Here is an 18,464-nt window from a genome sequence, read left to right as displayed (position 1 = left end):
ACAGAGAGAACAGCAAGAAAACAGCAAGAGATGGGCACCTGGGTGGCTCAATTTGTTAGGCATCTGACTCTTGATTTCTTCTCAGGTCATTATCTCAAGGTCATGAGATCAAGTCCTGCTTAGGGTCTGGGCTGGATATGGAGCCTGCTTAAGATTCTCTCTCTCCTTCCCTCTTCCTCTGTCCCTCCCCTCCACATGCACACACACACTCTCTCTCTCTCTAAAAGGAGAAGAAGACGAAGACGAAGATGAAGACGAAGACGAAGAAGAAGGAGAAGAAGAAGAAGAAGGAGAAGAAAAGAAAACAGCAAGAGAGACAGTCTAAAAGAGTAACTAGCATATACAGCCACAGTTTCAGCCATTCAGCAAAAGTCACCAAGCACACACAGTTTGTATGGTAGTCACCATACACAAGATCACTCCTTCAACTTTAGGAAAAATAGTCATTTTGCCTATGCATAGAAAAAACACAGAAAGTCAAACAAAATATGTTCCAAACAAGAAAAAAAAAAAAACTCAGTAAAAGAATTAAATAAAACAAAGAAACAATAAGCCTGATAAAAAATATAAAGTAATGATCATAAAGATACTCACTGGTCTGGAGAAAGGAAGCGAAGAACTCAGTGAGATCTTCAATAAAGAGATAGAAAATATTAAAAAGAATCAATCAGAGCAGAAGAATACAATACCTGAATTAAAAAATACAGTAGAGGGAATCAACAGTAGATTAGAGAACACAGAAAAGCATATCAGCAATCTGGAAGACAGGATAAAGGAAAGCACCAAGTCGAACAGCAAAAACAGAAAATATATTTTTTTTAAATGAGGATACATTAAGAGATCTCTTGATGTACAAACATTTCCATTAATTTTAGGGGCCCCAGAAGAAGAAGAGGGACAGAAAGGTATAGAAAACTTAAGTGTAGAAATAATAATTGAAAACTTCCCTAACCTAAGGAGGGAAATAGACATCCAACTCCAAGAAGCACAGAAGAGTTCCAAACAAGATGAACCCAAGGAGGTCCATACCATAACACATAATAATTAAAATGCTAAAGGTTAAAGAGAGAATCCTAAAAGTAACAAGAGAGAAACAACAAGTTGTTTACATGGGAGAAGCTATTATTCATGAAATGCGGAAACGGAATTAAAAAGGAAAGAAAGGGGGAAAAGAAAAAGAAAAAGAAAAAAAAAATCTTTTCTCTTTTTCTGCTTTTTTCTTTTTATTTTTTTAGAATGTGTTTGAACTTAAATTACCATCAAATTGATATGGACTGCTATTGGATGTTATATACAAATTGCATGGTAACAACAAACCTAAAACCCAAACCTATGATACACACACAAAATATAAAGAGAAAGAAGGCTAAACAAAAGATCAAAAACTAATGATGTAATGTATGGTGATTAACATAACATAATAAAATAAAATAAAAAAAAAACACTATAGATACTCATCAGTCACAAGGGAAGAGAGCAAGAGAAGAAGAAAGGAATAAAGAAAAACTACAAAAACAACCAGAAAACAATTTTTAAAATGGCAATAGGTGCATACTTATCAATAATAACTTTAAATGTAAATGACCTAAATGCTCCAATCAAAAGACATAGAGTGTCAGAATGGACAAAAAAACAAGACCCATCTGTATGTTGCCTATAAGAGGCTCACCTCAGACCTATAGGCACATACAAAATGAAAGTGAAAAGATAGAAAAACATGCACCATGCAAATGGAAGTGAAGAAAAAGCTAGGGTAGCAATACTTAACATCAGACAAAATAGACTTTAAAACAAAGACTGTAACAAGAGACAAAGAAGGACATTACATAATGATAAAGGACTTGATCCAACAAGAGGATATAACAATTATAAATATCTATGCACCCAACACTAGAGCACCTAAATATATCAAGCAAATATTAATGGACATAAAGAGAGAAATTGATGGCATACAATAATAGTAGGGAACTTTAACACTCCACTTACATCAATGGATGGATCATCCAGACAGAAAATCAATAAGGAAATATTGTGTTTGAATGACATATATACAGAATATCCCATCCAAAAACAAAAGAATACACATTCTTTTCAATTACACATGGAACGTTCTCCAGCATAGATCACATAGTAGGTCATAAAACAAGCCTCAATAAATTTAAGAAGATTAAAATCATACCATGCATCTTTTCCAATCACAATGGTGTGAAAATAGAAATAAATTGTAAGAAAAAATGGAAAAAACACAAACACGTGGAGACTAAACAACATGCTACTAAACAACCAATGGATCAATGAAGCATTAAAAAAATAAATTAAAAAAATACATGGAGACAAATGAAAATGAAAAGATGATGCTCTAAAATCTCTGAACAGTGAAAGCAGTTCTAAGAGGGAAGTACATAGCAATATAGGCCTACCTCAAGAGAAAAGAAAAAACTTGAATAAACAAGCTAACCTTACACCTAAAGGAACTAGAAAAAGAACAAGCAAAGTCCAAGGTGAGTAGAAGAAAGGAAATAATAAAGATCAGTGCACAAATAAATAGCATAGAGACAAAAAACAATAGAAAAAATTGATGAAACCAAGAGCTGGTTCTTTGAAAAGATAAATGAAATTGAAAAACCCTTAGCGAGACTCATCAAGAAAAAAGAGAAAGGACCCAAATAAATAAAATCAGGAATAAGAGAGAAGTAACAACTGATACCACAGAAATACAAAGAATTATCAGAGAATACTATGAAAAATTATAAGCCAACAAACTGGACAACCTGGAAGAAATGGATAAATTCCCAGAAACATACAATCTTCCAAAACTGAACCAGGAACAAATAGAAAATCTGAATAGATGGATTACAAGTAATGAAATTGAATCAGTAATCAAAAAACTACGAAAAAAATAAAAGTCCAGGACCAGATAGATTCATAAGTGAATTCTACCAGAATTTAAAGACTTAATACCTATTGTACTCAAACTATTCCAAAAAATAGAAAAGGAAGGAAAGCTTCCAAATACATTCTACAAGGCTAGCATTACTCTGATACCAAAACCAAAGACATCACAAAAAAGAAAACTACAGGCCAATATCCCTTATGAACATAGATGCAAAAATCCTCAACAAAATTTTAGCAAACTGCATAAATACATGAAAAAGATCATTCACTACAATCCGGTGAGATTTATTTCTGGGATGCAAGGAAGGTTCAATATTTACAAATCAATCAATGTCATATACCACATCAACAAAGTGAAGGATAAAAATCATGATCATCTCAATAAATGCCGGAAAACATTTGACATAATTCAACATCCATTCATGATAAAAAAAAAAAAAATCACAACAAAATGGAGACAGGGAGTGTACCTCAAAAATGATTACTGTACATACCCAATATCATTTTTTTTTCTGTTTTAACCTTTTTGTGATACTATAGTTTTGAGTGTAGTTGAAGAGCCTTTGGGAAGACCTTAGTTTTTTTTGTTGTTTTTTGGGTTTTTTTTTAATTGAGAAAACGAGATATAAGTTAATGCCACCCAGTAAAACATACAATATTTGAATTTTTCTAACATTAGGATTTATTTAAGAAGTTTATATAAAACGGTTTTCCTATTCCCACTGTTTTGAACCTACACTATAATTGGGAGATAAGACAGGGCTGCCCAGGCTTTGAGATTTTTTCAAAATCTTGAATGAAATTTGAAGCTTCTTTCCTATGCTCAATTGACAATCAGAAGTTTGTGGCTGAGCAATAATCCAAGATTATGAGATCTGACGTCACCTAAATATTGCCATTGATTGGAACTGTTCTCATCCAGGTATTTATTCTGTGAGGTTTTTGGAGACATCTATTAGATCTACTCATTTACTTGTTCTTATTGTAATACAAGTCCTGTTAAGAAATCCTATGTTTGCCTGTGTTTCACCAATCAAGACATAATGAAACTTACCACACCCTTGAGTTAGAGTTAGAATTCCCCAAAGTTATAAAAGCCATAAAGAAGCTAAGACCTATTGGTCAAAGAAATGAGTTTCTCTGAAAAATTCTACATTCCAGATGAATGGTGCAGTTTTTAAAAACAAGTTTATTCTTCTCTTTTTAAGTCTTTAGCATTTTCACCATCAAAATACATAGCTCTAACTAATAATTGATATTTGTAACTAGGTAGGAAAATATGATTGGTTAAAATACCTTGAAAGCTTTCAGAGACATCATGCCAAACCTCTATGAGCATAAATTGAACATGCTATTAGTAAACATTACTAATGAAAAGTTCTGTCATAGGTTGGAGACCTCTGTTTAACTCTGCTGAATGTTAGCAAAAGGAAAGTTAAGGAATTCTCTCAACTAGGCTCTTTACATGGCAGGAAATAAGTTACCTTACCTAGTTTAACCTTAGAAGAACTAGATAAAACATTTGACTTCTGGAACGTGTGGTGATTTTATAATTCCACACAATTTTGTTTCTTTAGATATATTCTCTGTTGAGTTGTCATGACAAATCTGTCTGGCTTAGTAGCATAAACACTTTAACTTTAGGTTAACCCTTAACCTCTGCAAGTTAAAAACAAAATGAGGTTATTGCAGTGAAGGTCACTATTAAATAGGGATGTTTTTTACTGTGGAAGAGAATTGGAAAGTTAGAGGTGACAGGTCTTTTGATATTATAGAAGTAGTCCAGTTATCCTGAATTAATTTATCCCATAAATTAGTTGGTAGTGTATAAAAATAAATAAATAAATAAATAAATAAATAAATAAATAAATAAATAAATAAATAAAATCTTAAGGAACGAGAAACATCCCCCCCTCTTTGGGGGACAAGAAGGAAAGATTTAGGTGGAGGTATTGTACTTGGTTACAAAAGGAAAACACTGAACACATACATATTTTAGTGCCTGAGAGATGAAGCTTAAAGGGAAGAATATAAAAGCTAACAAAAGTCTTCATTAGAATTAAAAACACTTTTTTAAGTCAAAGGATTTGGAAATTACAAATACTCATATCTTATAGATCACAATCTAAGTTAGACTCTTCAGTACTTAGGATTTATTATCCCAAAACTATAGAGAATAGACAAATTTTCAGATATGGTCCTTTTCTCCAATATTTCCTAACCTGGCATACTAGAAAAATGAGTTTATTGATCTCAGAGATAAGCAAACCTATATTTTGGTTTATCTGTTCTAAGAAATATAAGGTGCTGTCTTGGGGTTAGGAGATTTATAACAACATGTTATTTGCATTTATTTCTTTTACTTTTACTGTGTGCTTTTTTTCTTAACTTTTGGATGCATTTAAGATTACAACCATGCCTATAAATCAGTCAGGCAGTATTTATTAACGGCTTACTCTTTGGTTCCAAGTTTAATAATTTGGCTCACATTCAATCATATCTATAATTTATCATCACATCTAATATTCCATGTCTATATGAGGAAATGCTAGGCATATTTCTTGATAGATTTTCATTTTTAATCCCACAAGCAGTACCACTAAAATTATGAATTATGAATAAAAAATGTTATTTTAGAATTCTCTGTGACTTTTTTTTCATTGTCTTATTGAAAAGTCTCATAAAATAGTTTCATTAAGGATTGATTTTCTAGTTAATGTGAAACCTAACATCTGCAATAAGGACACATTTTAGGAAATTAGTAAATTAAAAGTGCCTACCATGCACATGTATTGCATTGGATAGTCATCTAACTAGACTTCTTTTAATTTATTTTTTTAAACTAAGTAATTTTTTGTTTGACTTTGGTGACCACTGTCCCTTTGTCAAATTCTACATACTAATAGAAACATACACCTACTAGTTTTTATGTTTCAGTATATCAAAAATAGACTAAGGAGACTTCCTTTATTGGAAATAAGGGTATTAACAAAGACCAGATTCAATATACCCTGTAAACAATGAGGAGCTGAACAAAATTTATGTAATGATAGATTTCTGACATTAAACAATAGACAGAGCATGACTGGGATCTGAGAAAAAGAAACAAGCAATGTGAGGCCAATGTCCAGCCTAACTTTATACCTGGAGAAAATATTTGGAGGAGGGAGCAGGGAGGAAAAAATCTTAAAGAACCTAGAGACCTTGCTTAGTTGAGAGGACAGATATTCTGGTTAGGGAGTAGGGGATACTAACACAACTAGAAGTTGTGGGACAGAGTTCAATAAAGGAGGGAGATACAGAAACAGCCAAGGATATTTAAATAAAGTTTGCCTTATTTAAATAAGATTCTTTGCTGGATACTTGACCATTCAGCTATAGTGAGAAACTCAACAAGCCAGGCAAAGAACCATAAGGAATTTGTAATATAAACAACTTCCAGAGTTGAAGAGGGATACATTCAAAGGAGATAACTAAATCCAGTCACCTGGAACATTTACAATGTCCATCATCCTATCAAAACAAGAATTAGATATACAAAGCGGCAGATATAAAATATACTAGCTATATTAGCTATTACTAGATGTTAGTACTAGATATACTAGCTATTACAATAAGACAAAACAAAACAGAACAAAACCTGTCTATATTCACAGATGACATTGATATGTGTATATGAAACCTTACAGAATACACAAAAATGTTGCTGGAATAGTAAGTGGGTTAAGCGATATTACAACATATTAGGTTAATATATAAAACTTTGTCATATCTATGCACAAGCAATAAACCTATAACATTGAAATTTTAATATACTATTTATGAAAGATTAAAAAAAGGCAATTCCTAAAAAAGCCATATACAATACAGTACATAATGTATGATGTCATTTATATGAATTTCTAAAACCAACCAGACTAAAAACAAGCAAATGTAATATGTAGTGGAGAAGGCTGGTCAGTCATTTGCTGAGGTAGAAGGATGGTATGGGGCCTTAAATGGGATGGGGTACAGTAAGGTAACATTTTAGAAGGAGTGAAATAGTCTATATATTCATTGTTTTGGCCATGAATACAAGTATACATACATTTGTTAAAACTTTTATATATGTATATTTAATATTGTTGCACTTGGTTATATATATATAGGTTATATAAATAGAATTTATTGAAAGTAGATGAAGGGGGATATAGAATTATATACTATATGTTATTTTAATTATCAAAATTGCTTAACTGAAAAATGAAGGAACTGATGTAAGAAACAAATACACTTTAAATATTTAAATTTTTTTAAAACAACAATTATTTGAGAAGAAAAAATAAACCAAAGCAAGAATCGGAAATAGCCATTTTTGAGGTTGAGCTAAGAATGGTCAATCAGGACAAAAGCTTTCTTTTCTTAAAAGCAAGAAAAATTAAGACCACTCTCTCTAGCTAGTATACAGCTAAAAGCAGAGCTGAACTCAGAGAACCAGTTTTCTCGGTAATTAGATCTGTGAGGTGAACAGAAAAGATAGTGAAATTGGTTTTCATAATTTTGTTTTTATGTTAATATTTTTCATAGTTCATGTTGGCTAGTATGAAATAAATTTCATGTATTCTAAATGTGGTGGAGGAAAGAGGTGGATGGCTTGCTTCAAAGAATGAATTCTTAAGTAGCTTGCTCAAGGCATTGTCCAAAGAGAAAAATATATGTACAGCTTCCAGAATGCTTGATGAAATATGATGGAATTTTTACTACTGCTTCTTGAAATGACAGAAACATAAGCTCATTCGGAAGATGTTCCAGACATAAATGTTAAAATTGTGCAGTGCATAAATCTGAAAATCCCCCCAGTCTTTCTGATAAATCTAGTAGTAAAAGAATGAGGACTGGTCTTAGAGCAAGCCCCCAAGGCAGCTGCCCAGAGTGGCAGGGCTTGCTGGAGGCAGGGCTTGGTGTGCAGGACCTGACGGTTCTAAACATCATTAAAGTTCACTTTTGTATTGTTTTTCTTTAACAGTATCCCAAGTGACTTAACAAAAATGACTATCATACAGTCTGTATCATGTAATTACTTTGAGCCAGGCTCACAAGTATTATTTATCTTGTCCTTAGATTGCTTTAGGGATGTCTCACAGAAGATCCATAAGGGTTTTAAGTAAAATCTCTCTTCCAGTCCTTGGCTTTGCTCCTTCCAGGGATAGTGCTGATGGTCACATCAGAAAGTCTATTAGAATAGCAGAATGATGACTATTGTATAGGTATGGAAGCATTATGTAATTTTAAAAATACTATGCAATTTTGGATAATTTTGAGATTAAGTATTTTTTTTTAAGATTTTATTTATTCATTCATGAGAGACAGAGAGAGAGAGGCAGAGGGAGAAGCAGGCTCCCAAGGAGCAGAGAGCCCGATGCGAGACTCGATCCCAGGACCCTGGGATCATGACCTGAGCCGAAGGCAGACGCTTAACCATCTGAGCCACCCAGGTGCCCAAGATTAAATATTTTTTAAAAAAATCCTTGACCCATTTAAAATGATCTGACTCAGGGGTTGGTCCTGCATATGACATTTATATCTCAAGGTTTTGGAAAGATAACCATAACTCTGCTGATAAGCATGGTTATGTTTTATGATCTGTGACTACAATAGCATATTAACCATAAAATAGTGGTGCATTGTTTAATGTAGATGACTCCTAAGAGAGCTTCTTTTTGTACTCTTGATTTATGATCCTAAAGCAAAGATAAATGTCCTGCTTAAACATTTTATTACAGTCATACTCATGTATGATCTTGTCTAAGGAAGCTATGAGAATTATGAAAAAAGTGTACAGGACACATGCTCTACTGAAACAGAAGGTCAGCATCTACTTTGGTGAATCTGGCAATATCTTGACTTTAGGTTTCAACTGTCGTAATGTAACTTTTCCTGTGATAAATGTCTATCAGTTAGTTAGATATTTGTTTTCTCCTCTATTTCCTAAACAACCTCTTCTAATGTTCCATGGTTATAAATTAAATTTTAACAATATATACATGAAAAGTTTACAATAAGTAACTTCCATTTTATCCTTCTACATACTGAATTTCTACTTATCCTTATGAGTTTTGAGGGGTTATGATTTTCCTCATTTCCTTTTCCTACTTCACCTCTTCTCCTTTTCCTTTGTGAAGCCATAATCTGACTCATACTAGTCATTATTAAATGTAACCTAACATTGTATTGATTGTTTTTGTTTTGATTTTTCTGATGACTGGTTCTGGGATTGTTACTTTGATTGTGTATAGATGCCCATCTGTATTTTACCAAAGTTGTTTAAACTGAGTTTTCCCTCTCTTAATTGCTTTCACATCTGCTCTCTTTAAGTCATGTTCACTCTGTATTTATAGTTTAAGGAGTTCCTATTTGTTTTTGTTTGTGTATATTCTAATGGTTCTTTATCATGAATTACTTTTTAAAAATATTTTAGCTATTCTGGTACAGTCCACAGTATATATGATTTATCATCCTACAATGACATGGGTTCAAGTTCCCAATGTCTACATACTTTCACTTGAAGAATTATAAATATATAATACAGATACATATACATACATAGATATATACTAAATAAATATGTAAATCAATATGATGAAAATGTAGAGAGAATATCAATATATATGCTACATAGCAAAAGAAATAGAACATTACCAGCAGCATTAGAGTATCTTGTTTATGTCTCCTTATATTGGCTCATTCATCACATCCAAAGAAAATATTTCTTAAATTTGTGTGGCTCAGTTGGTTAAGTGTCCAACTCTTGATTTCAACTCAGGTCATGATTCAGGGTCATGGGATCCAGCCCGGTGTCGGGCTCCATACTCAGTGTGGAGTCTGCTTGAGATTTTCTCTCTCCTTCTCCTTCTGTCCCTCCCCCTGCTCACATGCCCTCTCTCTCTCTCTCTTTCTCTCCCTAAAATAAATAAATTAAAAAAATCTCAAAAATAAAATAAAATAAAATGTGTAAATGAAATGGGAGTATCAGTGAAAATACCACAGCCTTGGGAACTTTGATTGAAACAACCCAGTTTTCACAAATGAAAATGAAAAAAAGAAATGTGTTTGAAAATGTAAATTAATCCAGAAGTGTTACATTATGTATGTAAAGAAAATTCTAAATTCATATTCAATATATTACTAGAGAATCTGAGAAATAACACATTTCTCTACATAGAATCTTAATTTTTTATAAAAGGATTACCTCATGATTACATAAACAATAATAATTTTAAATACCACTTCTTACTTTTACTAGTTATCTATATTGCATACCCAATTACCTCAAAATTTAGCAGGTTAAAAGAACAGTTAACATTTATTACTTCACAGTTTCTGTAAGTTAGTTCAGAAGTGGGTGAGCAGGGTAGTTCAAAGTGGTTCAAGGTCTTTCACAAGTTGCAGGCAGATTTCAGCCATTGTTGCAGTCATTTTAAGGATTGACTGAGGCTAGAAGATCTGCTCCCAACTTGACCCATTCGGGTAGCTTAGCTAGCAGTTTGATGCTGGCTGTGGTTATGGGTTGTCAGTTTTGTTCTGCATAGACCTGCCCATCAGGCTATTTGTATGTCCTCACAAATGTGCAATTGACTTCCTTGAGACCTAGTGATGCATGAGAAAGCATCCTAGAACCAGCAACACTTTTTATAACCAAACTTCAAAAGTCATATGCCTTCACTTATGCCATATTATATTGGTCACACAGATGAACTTTGATACAATGTGGGAGGGATCTTCATGAAGATTTGAATAACAGAGGTGAGGTTCATTGAGAGCTAGCTTGGAGGCTACTACATTTCTTCTCAAATCCTGTATTCTTTTCATTTATCTTTCCTCCTGTAGTGTTAACATTAAAAACCAAAACACAATGAAATAAAAAATGAAAACTAAAAAAACACCTCTACTAAGAGTATATGTTACTTAATGATTCTGTACTGTAATGTGATTAGGGTAGTTTCAGTGATTCAGGGAACTTTATGTTAAAGTTTTATGTTACTGTGGAATAGTAAACTGTACTATTACCAATCCTTTTATGCTCATGCTAGCATGAGCTAAGGATATAACCTAAAAATTTGGTAATAAAAGAACAAATCATCAAATCATCAAAATGACAGAAATGTTTGCCTTAAAAGATGTGGTATGAAGGGGCGCCTGGGTGGCTCAGTTGGTTAAGTGTCTGACTCTTGATTTTGTTCAGGTCATGATCTCAGGGTCGTGGGATCAGCTCCACCAGTCCCGTGTAGGACTCCACATTCAGCAGGGAGTCTGCTTGAGATTCTCTCTCCCTCTCCCTCTGTCCCCGCCCAAATAATAAATAAATAAATAAATAAATAAATAAATAAATAAATAAATCTTTAAAAAAAGGATGTGGAATGAAAACTAAGAAAAATAACAAATAGTGGAAAGTTTGAATTATATTTTACAAATTTACTTAGGCCAATTTATATGCTACATTATTAAATTTATATAAAGGGATTCACAAGTGGAGATACTGAATGCCTCAAGTCTAATTTTAACATTTCAAAATTGTGGTTAATGCACAGGTATCTTTGTATTTGGATAAACAGAATTCCACAACTATACCAAATATTTATAAATGCATTATTATAGACAGACATATTAGAAATATAACCAAAAAATAATAATCCCAAATAAGAATAACTGTAGAAAAGAAAAAAAAATGATGTCTAATATTATGTGCTACCTGCGTCTTTGACCCACTAAGCTACACTGATTTAATTGACTAAATTAATTCCAACTTATTTTAAACAATTGAGCACTGGGATCAGCATGCTAAATCTTACTTTTGTCTCGTGATTTAAAATCTAAAACTTGTTTAGAAGCTATTTCAAGGATCCTTACTACTACTTTTGAGGTAGAAATTGTTATTCTCACTTTATCAATGAGAACATGAAGACCCTGAATGTTTACAGGGTTTGCTCAAAGACTCCAAGGGCCTAACTAGAAAGTTTTGTATTTGACATTTTCTTTTTTGAGTCCAAGATAAAGCTTTATCTATGAAACCAGGTTACTTCTTATATTAATAAAGTATTATAAAACAGTATGTCCTGATCTTATTCTTTTGAAATTCTTATTCTTAGTAAAAATAATTGGAATTATAAATAAAAGAACTCATCATTGACTATTAGTATAATAATGCCATCATTTTAGATGGAATAATATTTCTTTTTTATGGAACATCATTCAACAACTAAATATAAAAGCATGTCATTGTGTTATTTGCCTATCAAATGATGTCTTCATGACTCATATTATTATAATTTACAAAATGGGATACAAATGGATAATCTATTATGTTCAACTGTGTTTTTATACTGTGATGATGATGATGATGATGATGATTACTACATGGACTATAGTTTAGGGTGCCTGGAGCATGAACATAAACATGTTATATTTGAAGTCTTATTTCTGTTCTCTGTGAGAATGTATTCATTTTACTGTGACATAATTCAGAATAGGACATATTTTTATCATCTGCTTGGTTTCATATTCATATCTATGAAAATGTAAAATTGATTAATGTTTTCATAGTGATAGAAGAGTTGTGAATTTCCTTGATGTTTTTGAAGTACTGAGGAAGTGTTATGCAATTCACACCCACTTTATTCTCAATTACTCAGAGTAATAGAGAAAAAGTATGGAATGGCATTTCTCACATCAGAGCTAGCTGACAGAATATACAATTAGGCTTGATTCATAGCATTTATTAAAACTTCCATTTAATTGCTAATTTGTCTGTATAGATTTGTAAATGTAGAAACTGGCACTTGTATAATTTTTTTTTTTCTCCCTAATGCTCAGCACAGCAGAGAGCATTGAAATTTCTGTAGAGTAAAATCACAGTGATTCTTCATTATGTCCTGTGGTAGTCATAAAAATAATTATGGATTCACTAGTCCATTTATTTTCTTAACATTCTTTGTGTCAATCTCTTACTTCCCATTCCCCCACCTCCAACATAATATGTGGGAAAAAAAATCATAGATTTTATAATAGAAATGGAAGCATAATGTAAGTCAATCTCCTTGTTTTATGAAGTAGGAAATCAATATCCAGAGAAACTATTCCACATACTGCACTTTACACATCTCAGTCATCAACAGAATCCTAACTGAAATGAATCCTGATTCCATTTTAAGGTTGCTATTATTAATAAATTAAGTCTAATTGATTTTCTCTTTGATTCTAGCTAATTGGACAACAAAGACAATTCAGAATATTTATACATAGTTCAGAAGATAGACATTGAGACATTCACATTTTTCCTTCCTTTCCTTCCTTCCTTTCTTTCTCCTCCCTCCCTTCTTTACATCCCTACCTCATTTGCTTCTTTTTGAAATTTCAAACTTGTTTAAGGATTGAATTCTATCATCTGGCCCTTCCAATTTAAAATCTTTGATTTATGGGCGCCTGGGTGGCTCAGTTGGTTAAGCGACTGCCTTCGGCTCAGGTCATGATCCCAGGGTCCTGGGATCGAGTCCCACATCGGGCTCCCGGCTCAGCGGGAAGCCTGCTTCTCCCTCTCCCACTCCCCCTGCTTGTGTTCCTGCTCTCGCTGTCTCTGTCTCTGTCAAATAAATAAATAAAATCTTAAAAAAAAAAATCTTTGATTTATTAAGGAATAAGAATGAAAGCCCCAAGATATCTAAGTATTATGGCCAAACACTGAATGTCTAAGAATTGATAATTTTTAGGTTTCATATTACATGGGAAATGTTTTAGATGACTTAGTCATTTTTGTCAGTGTAGCCAAGAAATTAAATGTGATTAAGACCATGGGCTTTGGGGCTGAAAAAACAGGGAAATTATCCTGGCTCTCCTCTCACTACTTAGGGTAATTTTTTTTTTTTAAGATTTTGTTTATATATTTGTGAGAGAGAGAGCACAAGCAGGGGGGAGAGGCAAGCAGAGCAGGCAGAGGGAAAAGCAAGGTCCCTGCTGAGCAAGGTGCCCTTTGTGGGACTCAATCCCAAGACCCTGGGCTCATGACCTGATCTGAAGGCAGATGCTTAACTGACTGAGACATCCCTCACTACTTTGGGTCTTGAGTAAATTGTTGAATCTCTGTATGGCTCAGTTTATTTATCTATAAATAAAGGAAACCAATAGTGTTTTTGTCATAGAACTGTTATAACAAGACGTATCTGTCTTTCTACCATTTGTGAAACCATCTATGCATTCGCTTATGCTTTTTACATATGTACACATGTAAATGTCTTTGTTTAATCTTCAGTGATTCTATGCTTTGTTTATTTAGTTTATTTATTTAATTATTAAGTATAATTACTTTCTCAAAGATTCATGGCTGTCCAGGAAGGGAGTATTTTAAAACTAGGACACAGAATCTAATGATATGCAAAAAAAAATTTATTAGATAATAATCACCAAGATGGCCACCAAGTTTCACCTTAAAGAGGATTTATATATGATTTGTTCTACAATGCTTCTTTGAATAACTGCAAGAATTTAAGTCAGCAACATTTTATTTCTCTGCCTTCTTTGCTTATTGAAGAATTTCAGCCCATTGTCAATTTTACCTGAATAAGGTTCAACAATGAAACACAATAGGTATACTCTTCAGAACTGATGCTACTTGAAGAGAGAATTGTCATTCACAACTTCATTAATTGAATTGGTATTTATTAGTAATAATTATGATGATGTACTAAAAATCTTGGCTAATATTTACTTCTCACCCATTTAGATATTCAGTTATTTATTAATATCAGTATGTACTCATGGATGTTTATTTTATACTGCGGTTATGATCCGACACTATTTTGTTGCTATAAATTTTACCAGCTGTGGCCCCTGGGAGCTCTTTTAGTTGTCACCTGTGTCTCTTCTCTGTGGTATATATTTTTGAGCACTTATTACTTTCTGCCACTATAAGATGTTCCAAGCCCTAAAATATGCCATTTCTTCAAGACTCTGTAGCTCATTTATTAGACAATGGTGGAAAGCAGTATCTGGGTGTAAAGAATGTTTACTGCTACTAGGTTCTCATGGCTTCCAGGCCATCTCAGCCAACAGAACAAGAACATACATGTGTGGGGCGCCTGGGTGGCTCAGTTGGTTAAGCGACTGCCTTCGGCTCAGGTCATGATCCTGGAGTCCCTGGATCGAGTCCCGCATCAGGCTCCCTGCTCGGCAGGGAGCCTGCTTCTGCCTCTGACCCTCCCCCCCCATGTGCTCTCTCTCTCTCATTCTCTCTGTCTCAAATAAATAAATAAAATCTTTAAAAAAAAAAAAAAGAACATACATGTGTGTGTACTGACCTGTGTGTGTATACACGTGTCTATTAATATTTCCCTGTGTGTCTCCTGTATCTGTCTTGAATCAGCATGTCTTTATATTGATGTCTCCAGCCCTAACTGATACCATGTGGATCATTTCAGCCTTCTCCCTTTATTTGTTTTTAATCTCCCACTCTAATAGTGAGGAACCTGGTCTCATCATATGCTATCCATTTACTTAAACACTCATTTCCTGTGTACATGTATCATGGTTTCAGAATGGATAACCCATACCCATTATGGACAGAATTTTTTCAACTAGAGTACAGTGCTTATGCATAGTTCTTCCTTTTAGTCTTACAGGCTCCACTCATTTCCAAAATTACTCGGATCAATTAAATTCATGGTGTCAACATGTATCCACCAATACAATATAATACAAAATCATTTAACTTCTCCAAAAAATGTTCTGTACTTCATTTATCCTCTACATCTCTCCTCCCCAAACTTGTCTTCCATTGATTTCTTTACTAACTCTATACATTTGTATTTTTCAGAATATCATATAAATGTAATAATACAGAATGCAACATTTTCAGCCTGGTTTTTCCACTTACTAATATGCATTTAAGATTCATGTGTGGTTTTTCATGATTTGATTTGATATTTCATTACTTTTTTAGATGAATATTATTACATTGTAGCGATGCACTGTGGTTCACTTATTCATTCGTTGGAGGATATTTGCTAGGTTCCCATTTTTTTTTTTTTTCAGTTATTAAACAAGCTGCTATAAACTGCCTCATGCAGGTTTTTGTGCAGACATAGATTTTTAAGTAAGTTGGTAAATACCTTGAAGCACAATTTCTGGATGTATGATAAATCTATGTTGAACTTCTTAAGAAACCTTCAAAAATGTCTTTCAAGGAATTGGTTCATTTCATCTAAGATTAAGTCTGTGATCATGGTGTTGTTTACAGTATTTCCTTTTTTTCTTTTGAACCTCTATTGAACCTATCAATAGAGATCACCTCTCATATATTTCTGATACTAGCAATTTATGTACTTTCTTTTTTTTCTGTTATTTTGGCTAGAGATTTATCAATGTTATTGATCATTTCAAAGACCCAATGTTTGGTTTTGTTAATTTTTCTCTATTGAGTTCCTGTTCCAAATTTCATTCACTCTACATTTAATATGTTCATCTTTCCACAGTTTTATATGATGGAAATCTAAGTTATTTATTTTTTTTCCTTCCTTTTTTTTAATTTTATTTTTTTATTTGACAGAGGAGACAGCTAAAGCAGGAACACAAGCAGGGGTAGTGGGAGAGGGAGAAGCAGGCTCCTGCTGAGCAGGGAGCCCGATGAGGGGCTCGATCCCAGGACCCTGGGATCATGACCTGAACCGAAGGCAGACGCTTAGTGACTGAGCCACTCAGGTGCCCCATCTTTTTTCCTTTCTAATATATAGATCAATCATAAGTTTCTCTTAATCTCTATTTCCCTGCATCCTACAAATATTGGTAAGGCTTATTTTTAAGTTTTTATTTAGTTTAAAATTTTCTTTAATTTCTCTAGAAACTTCTTTGATCAGTGATCTATTTAGAAATGTGTTTTTTAATTCCCAAATATTTGGGACTTTCTATTTATGTTACATACTTCTTATTCAATTCCCTTCTGGTCTCATCACATACTTTGTATGGTTTTTATTCTTTAAATTTGTCAAGATGTGTTTTATGCCCCAGAATGAGCTCTGTCTTGGTGGATGTTCCACGCAAGCTTGATAAGAATGTGATGTTCTGTTATTATTGGATAGAATATTTTATAAATATCAATTCATAATATAATTGAAGTAATCAGGCCTTTACTATGAAGTTTTTTGTTAATCTAGTTAGAAGCTGAACTGTATTTAATGTTTGCTCTTTTTATAGTGACAGATGTTACAATTCCTCTAGTATTTTGTGGGGTTTTTTTCCCCCCTCTCCTTTTGGCTTGTGGGCTTCCTTAGGTATTTCTCCTCAGAGAGATTCTATGTCTTGCATATCTTTCGCTTGTAATCCACTGTTATTACACTGGAGCTCTATGAGGTGGTGGTAAAGCATGGGGAAAGAGAATGTTAATCTTAAACATAAAAACTGCCAGTTATTAGGGTTCCTGAGTGACTCAGTTGGTTAAGCCTCCAACTCTTGATTTCATCTCAGGTCATGATCTCAGCCTTGTGAGATAAAGCTCCATGTTGGGCTCCACACTGGGTGTGGAGCCTGCTTAAGATTCTCTCTCTCTCTCTCTGTCCCTCCCCTGCTCTCTCGCTCTCTCTCTCCCTCTAAAAATTAAAATAACAACAACAAAACAAACAAAAAACTGCCAGTTACTTTATCAACCAAAGATGGCTTTGTATAGGAATTAAAGAGAATTGCAATATGCGCAAACAAATTGTGGCAAAATCAGAGTTGACTCTGCAGAATGAAGAAAAGGTAGACTTTAAGGAGAAAAGGTGTAAGTTGGGAAGACCTTTATAAACTAAAAGCCCATTGGAGTAAACCGGGAGATTGAAGTTTAGTGGCTTTTCATTGGCTGAGCTGTTGCCCAGCAGGAGTCTGCAGAGCGGGAAGGGGATAAGTAAAGCATCTCTTTCTCCAGCTGGAATAGTAGAGTAGTATCCACAGGTAAGGTCAAGTCAGTCTCTTCCTGTTGGGTCTGCAACTGACTACCAGCAGTAAGATGTGAGAGTTCCCCTTGCTGAAACTTCCATTTCAGTGAGATATCCCATTACTCATTTTTACAGGAAGTATTCTATAGCCTTTCAATTAAATGTCAGTCTTTTAGTGAGTCTGTATTTCAAAACTGTGGCCTTCACTAGTGTTTCTGACCTTCCTCTAGTTGTATAAATATATATATATTCTTATCTGTCCTTTACTACCTTCCCTGGTTGCAGTCTATTGTCTTAAAACCCTGTCTCCCACTAACTATGTCCCTGCCCCTCTCTTCAGGTGACTCAGAAAAATTTAACGAGGATTTGAATGGGGAAGAAAATCTTTTCCCAGCTAGGATAATGTTTCAACATTGGCTCTTGGCAAGTCCCACTGACTGGAGAGTGCACCTTTCATATGAAGAAGCCTCTAGGCGTATTTAATAATGGTCACTGTTGGGGCGCCTGGGTGGCTCAGTCGTTAAGCGTCTGCCTTCAGCTCAGGTCATGATCCCAGGGTCCTGGAATCGAGTCCCACATCGGGCTCCCTGCTCTGCAGGAAGCCTGCTTCTCCCTCTTCCACTCCCCCTGCTT

This window comes from Mirounga leonina, unplaced genomic scaffold (genome assembly GCF_011800145.1).
Source record: "Mirounga leonina isolate KUSES-001 unplaced genomic scaffold, KU_Mleo_1.0 Mir_169, whole genome shotgun sequence".
NCBI lineage: Eukaryota > Metazoa > Chordata > Mammalia > Carnivora > Phocidae > Mirounga > Mirounga leonina.
The sequence above is the reverse complement of the archived record's forward strand: the minus strand, read 5'-3'. Positions refer to the sequence as shown.